Here is a 7500-nt window from a genome sequence, read left to right on the forward strand (position 1 = left end):
ACCCCACCTCCCCCCGCACTCCCACCTCCCCTCTCACACACACACACACACACGTACACATATCTCTCCTGACACTTGTGTACACTTTCACTCTCGCGCATTCACAAACGCACTCAAAAGCACAGACCCACACATACACACAAACACACACAGCCGCCACTGACTGGCCGCAAGAGGGATGGGAAAAGATCTCTGATGCCAAGAACGTGGCGTCTAGTGTGTTGCTCAGTCTATTGTATTTGGAAAGGCCCACAGAGACTCTGTTCCGTTTTGAAGAAATTTGCGCAATGTTGGTTTGGAAATGATGCCGATATTTGTTTGATTTGCAAAGCATCGTGCTCTACCTTTCATGTTAGACTTGCGGCCGCTCCCTCTCTCTGCTTCTATTTCTTTGAGGCGATCGATGGTGTGATGGCCTTGTACCTGTTCTTTTTGGTATTCTTTGACTTTTCTGAGGATTTCCGATTTTCCTAGATGTAGGCCGCTCGTTGGTGTTGCGTTACCAGCAAGTCTGTCAGCTCGCTCATTTCCCTTAACACCTGCATGTCCCGGGCAGTATGACCATGTGAGTTTTTTAAAGATTTACAAAACCATACTGTAAACGAAACAAAATCATGCAAAATCGGTAACTTGCCATTCTAGTTGTGAAGAGATGGTTGATACAGCTGGGTTTGCAGTCGGTACTCTAATGGGAAGATAATAAAGGGTAGGGTAGGGTAGGTCTACTTGCCAACGATCCAGTGGAAGTGACCAGCTCAACGTGTGTATTGTACAGATGACAGGTTACACGATCGTCAAATGTTGTTGCTCTTGTGCCTTTGAAGGCTTTTCCCGATTGGTTGCACCAGGAAAAGTTCGTCCACTCCTTCTCAACGTTTCTTCCAATGGTTGAAATAGCAGGGCTGCCTGAGGGTAAATGCGAACGGGCAAGTCTAATCGCGAACAATGGTGTTGGGTATAAATGGGCAAGTCTAATTGCGAATAATGGTGTTGGGTATAAATGGGCAAGTCTAATCGCGAACTAATGGTGTTGGGTATACACGGGCAAGTCTAATCGCGAACAATAGTGTTGGGTTTAAATGGGCAATCAAAACAGAAGCAGGCCTTGAACTCATTAGACCTAACATAGTATTTGAACATTGCACCAGACTGTTGTATTGTTGACTTTAATCACACACACACACACACACACACCGCACCGCACCACACCACATCACACCACTCACAAATGCACCCTTTTGAGAGCGCTCAGTAACTGTGCAGCATCGTTCAGAAATAGACTCACGTCAAAATATCCTATGCTCTAATTGCAAACGACACTTTTAGAGAATCTTGTCAAAAATGACGTTCTGTCACCAACATGGTTTCTTGAATTTCCCAACACTGGCAGTACACAATTCATTCAACATATCCAATCTAATCAGCTATTTCAAACTGTGTCAAAGTCCTACCACTTGCTTCCCATGATTTTAGGATTTGGAGAACACGTTTGTGAACTTAGTCGGCAGTGGTGCGCGATGAGAAAAAGGAGCGCGGGAATAGCCAGAAATAGCGGATGATTGACTGGTTCTTGGAAACTGACGTTGAACTGTGAAATGCGAGAACGCTTCGAAGTGGGGCGGTACACGAACCGTTCGCAATTACTCGCCGTTCGCAATTAGGTCTACCTATTCTAATAAAATAGATGGACATGTTTTGTGCCAATCAATGAAATCTCCATAGTGGTGCTCTGTATTGTAAAAAAAAAAAAAAAAAAAAAAAATTAAAAAAGAAAAGAAAAAAAAGACGCACATGGGCACACTCGCATGCAGAGAGAGAGAGAGAGAGAGAGACATGATGGATAGGAGAAAGAGACAGAGACAGACAGACACAGGGGCAGAGAGACAGAGACACAGACACAGAGAGAGAGCGATGCCGTGCCACAGGTTAACACAGCTGAATCCCCTCCCCACTAGGCGTGCCGGAAAGAGGTATCAGCCTGACCATCCATCATCCTTTCACGGGTTCTCTGCTGTCCACTCGCTGCACGTGCTCTGCAGCCCATCAGTCACGCTCCGGGTGCTCGCCCTTGTCAGCTCTTTGGTTATAGCAATGGCCAATTTGCATTTTAAAAGCTTTCTTTTTTTCTTTTCTTTTTTTGTTCTAATGACTTGTTCAGCGATATAAAAGTCTGTTTTTATGATGCACACATGACAGCACAATTATACCATTACGTTGTGGGAAAACAATTGTTGTGTGAAGGCCCTGAAGGTAAGTATATTCGTTTTGAATGTGAAGTGCCTTCAAAACATAGAAGAAAACACTTTACACGCACGAATGGCTTGTTGATTGTCAAAGTAATCGTATGAAGGAGAAAACACTATACAGACATGAATGGTTTATTGATTGTCAAAGTAATCATATGAAGTAGAAAACACTTTACAGGTATGAATGGCTTATTGATTGTCAAAGTAATCATATGAAGAAGAAAACAATTTACAGACATGAATGGCTTGTTGATTGTCAAAGTAATCATAGGAAGAAGGAAACACTTTACAGGTATGAATGGCTTGTTGACTGTCAAAGTAATCATATGAAGAAGAAAACAATTTACAGGTATGAATGGCTTGTTGATTGTCAAAGTAATCATATGAAGAAGGAAACACTTTACACGCGCGAATGGCTGTTGATTGTTAAACATATGAAGAACAAAGCATGTTACAAACATGACTGGGTTGTTACCTATAACAGCAGACGCTTTCCTTTCAGCTATTCCTGATGGGGATTTGGCTTGTTGAATATTAAGCATAAACGTTCCTCTGAGCTATTCTGAATAGGGATATTTTTCTTCAATGTTATGAATGTTATGGTCCACAGAAGCGGATTAAATGCCCACACAAGCACGAAATATCAAATACCAATGTCAGTTTACTGAAACCAGGCCGCGTATTTTCAACGGTTCCTGCTATGGTTCTTTGAATATCATGGCAATAAAGTAACTTCCTGTAATGAATGTTATACAGTTAGACAGCCCACAATCCCACAATATCAACAAATCATAACAAATCTAGATAATACCTGCAGATGACATTTTGTTAGTCAATGTTATAAATCATTTTTGTTGGAAGTATAAAATCTTTAAAAAAAAACAAAACAAAAAAACAAAAAACAAACAAACAAACAAACAAACAAAAACACGAAGCTGGGACTTTCTTCTTCTTCTTCTTCTTCTCATCCACTTTCTCATCCTCATTCTCCTCATCCTCACCTTTAACCAGCTCATCCACTTCAGTCTTCTACTCTTTGTTCTTTTGAATTATTCCATTATCAACGATGTTGTGTTATGCAGTAGCATATGGTGAGCGTGTTGGGTCTGAACAGACGTCAGATGCCCCTGCCACACCAACTCCCTCAAACCCTTTCATTCGTGTTTTTGTTTCCCGATGGCTCCGTCAGTTACATCCTGATGCAGTGTTTTAAAGTGAGACGTTCCCCATGTGCAGCATGCAGGTAATTAATTAACGCACGTAAAACAATCCGCGGCAACAAAAGGGTTGTTCCTGGCAAACAAAATCACTTTGAAAGAAAAAAACTAAAACAAATAAATCTGGTGACAAAGAAAGGCTATGAGCAGAAATATATTGTGACAATACAATATAATATCATATGATACGATATAGAAAAAAAACACCAATACATCACAATACAATACAATACAACATAATATAATGCAACACAATACAATACAACACAATACAGCACATTACAACACAATACAATGCAATACAATACAATACAACAAAACACAATACAATACAATACAATACGATACAACACAGCACAATACAACACAACACAATACAATACAGCACAATGCAATACAACACAACACACACAATAGAATACAATACAACACAACACGACACAGCACGACGACACAGCACAACACGACACGACACAGCACAACACGACACAGCACGACACGACACAGCACAGCACAATACGACACAGCACGACACGGCACAGCACAACACGACACAGCACGACACGACACAGCACAACACGACACAGCACGACATAACACGACACAGCACGACACAGCACGACACGACATAGCACAACACGACACAGCACGACACGGCACAGCACAGCACAACACAACACGACACAGCACGACACGACACAGCACAACACGACACAGCACAAAACGACACAGCACGACACGGCACAGCACAACACGACACAGCACAACACGACACAACACAACACGACACAGCACGACACGGCACAGCACAACACGACACAGCACAACACGACACAACACAACACGACACAGCACGACACGGCACAGCACAACACGACACAGCACGACATAACACGACACAGCACGACACGACACAGCACAGCACAATGTGACACAGCACGACACGACACAGCACGACACGACACAGCACAACACGACACAGCAAGACATAACACGACACAGCACAACACGACACAGCACGACATAACACGACGCAGCAAAACATAACACGACACAGCATGACACGACACAGCACGACACGACACAGCACAACACGACACAGCAAGACATAACACGACACAGCACGACACGACACAGCACAGCACAATATGACACAGCACGACACGACACAGCACGACACGACACAGCACGACACGGCACAGCACAACACGACACAGCAAGACATAACACGACACAGCACGACACGACACAGCACAGCACAATATGACACAGCACGACACGACACAGCACAACACGACACAGCAAGACATAACACGACACAGCACAACACGACACAGCACGACATAACACGACGCAGCAAAACATAACACGACACAGCATGACACGACACAGCACGACACGACACAGCACAACACGACACAGCAAGACATAACACGACACAGCACGACACGACACAGCACAGCACAATATGACACAGCACGACACGACACAGCACGACACGGCACAGCACAACACGACACAGCACGACACGGCACAGCACAACACGACACAGCACGACACGACACAGCACGACACGGCACAGCACAACACGACACAGCACGACACGGCACAGCAAAACCCGACACAGCACGACAGCCTGACAATGCCCTGTGCAGCATCTCGTTCACGTCACCTCCCCCTCTCTCTGTTCCAGAGAAGTGCCAGCCTGGAGGTCTGTGTTCCCTCTCCCATGACGTCACGTTGCACGTGCTCTGCATCCCGCCACAGTTGGCCGTGCACTGTCCTACCTGCCATATGTTTTGTTTCACCAGTGGCCTGTGGTGAGATTCCCCCTGGTGGACCGGCACCTCTGGAACTGTAGTTCCTTTTCCAGTTTTTCAGATTCTGAAACAGGTGTCACTGCGTTCGCACGAATGCAGATACTCTTCACCACATTTGCTGGGCTGATATGCAGCATAACTCAGCGCGCTTAATCAGACCTCGAGTGCATGCATAAATTATATACTCAGCTTATATCAGAGATTGACATAAGTTTACAGTTGGGCCAAAAGCAAAGTGAGAGCTGTATTATTGAATGGTTTCTCCATTGCAATGGGAAATCATTTTCAGCTTAGTCTTTTGTGAAGGATTATGATTCTCAAACAAGGAGGCAAAATTGCACTGGCTCTTAGTGCTGCAGCCTTGGGGGCTAGTTGGCCTTTGGGAACGATCCCAACGCCGACTGTCCTAAAACCCTCTTGACCGAGAAAGAATGGGGATGTAACTTGGGCAAGACCACTCTCCACTATTATCAAATTTTGGACAGCAGTTATCCCCTTTGCTGTTCTGATGGTCATAGTCGAACACGACTGACTATCGTACATGCATATATTTGTGTATCTATCAGAGTGGATTTCTTCTGCTGGATCTTACCACAGGACCACATTCTCGTTGCCATCAGTGTGCCAAGTCATTGCTCATCACAGTTTCTCTGGAACTGCAGGAAGGCAGGACAGCGTGTGTGTGTGTGTGACGGGGGGTGTGTGCAGGGGGTGGGTAGTGTGAGTGATGTCACTAACGCGGGACAAAAGGCAGGGACAGCTATATAATGTTGTGCTAGCCGGGCACCCAAAGTAACAACAACATATGTCTTCCACGCTTGTGTGTGTGTGTGTGTCTGTGTCTGTGTGTCTGTCTGTGTGTCTGTGTGTCTGTCTGTCTGTGTATGTGTCTCTGTGTGTGTCGGTGTCTGTATTTTCCTCTGTGTGTGTGTGTGTGTGTGTGTGTGTGTGTGTGTGTGTGTGTGTGTGTTTTGTATCTGACTGATGTGCTATTGTAAACGGTTTCGAAATATTTGAAAGTGATTTATAAATATGGTGCTATTATTACCTTTTTCAGTTATCATTATTATCAGTAGTAGTAGTAGTAGTAGTAGTAGTACGGTTGTTGTTGTTGTTGTTAGTAGTAGTAGTCGTAGTCGTAGTAGTAGTTATTGTAGTAGCAGAGTTGTTGTCGTTATCATTATTATTACAATGATGATGATGATGATGATTAGTATTATCAATATTATTAGCCATTGTGAATCTGTAGCACATAATCATGGTGGTGAGTGCACATAACGTTCAGCGTGACGCTGTTGGAAGACCACACTCGGACAGTTTTCCAGCACATCCAGACACTCCAGCAGACCATTTCCTTTACTGCCATCCCACTGACGCCAATTGATCCAAGGAATGAAATCAGATGAAATAAAACACAGACAAGTCGAGGAAGATGGGGGTGTGGCAGGAAGAACCTATAACACGGCTTACAGAGAGAGAGAGAGAGAGAGAGAGAGAGAGAGAGAGAGAGAGGTTTTTTTGGATACAGAGAACAGTCATGAAAACCGAAGCAAACATCCACGTTAAATGATCAAGTGAATAGCTGTACACACACACACACCACCCTCACCCACTGAACCCTCCATTCTCCTCCTCCTCCTCTGAGGGTCTTATTTGTCACAGTGGATCAGTGTTTACTGTCTGTTCTGTGGAGGACGCCACGGGGTGGGAAACAACAGTTTTATTAGCTGTCTGTAAAGACGATTCCATCTCATCCTGGTGCCGCTTGGGAAATGAGCCTGTCAGAGCTCTGTGTCTGTTGGTGTTCCTGTCTGTGTTTCTTGTCTCTGTTTGTCTGTCTGTCTCTGTCTCCGTCTCTGTCTCTCTGTTCTCTCCGTTCTCTCTCTCTCTCTCCCTCTTTCTTTCCCTCTCTCTCCCTCTCTCTCTCTCTCCCTCTCTCTCTTCCTCTCCCTCTCTCTCCCTCTGTATCTGTCTGTCTGTCTGTAACTCATGTCCCAGTTCAGTTGATATATAAGCAAACGTCAAATATTTACATAAAAAATAAAGACATCAAATATATGAAAACTATAATTCACGTTGGATATCACACACGCACGCACGCACGCACGCACACACACACACACACACACACACACACACACACACACACACACCAGGACACAAGCATGGCAACACCACCACCAGAACGTCGCTTTCACCCCACAGTCCTGTCCAGAT

This window comes from Babylonia areolata, chromosome 5 (genome assembly GCF_041734735.1).
Source record: "Babylonia areolata isolate BAREFJ2019XMU chromosome 5, ASM4173473v1, whole genome shotgun sequence".
NCBI lineage: Eukaryota > Metazoa > Mollusca > Gastropoda > Neogastropoda > Buccinidae > Babylonia > Babylonia areolata.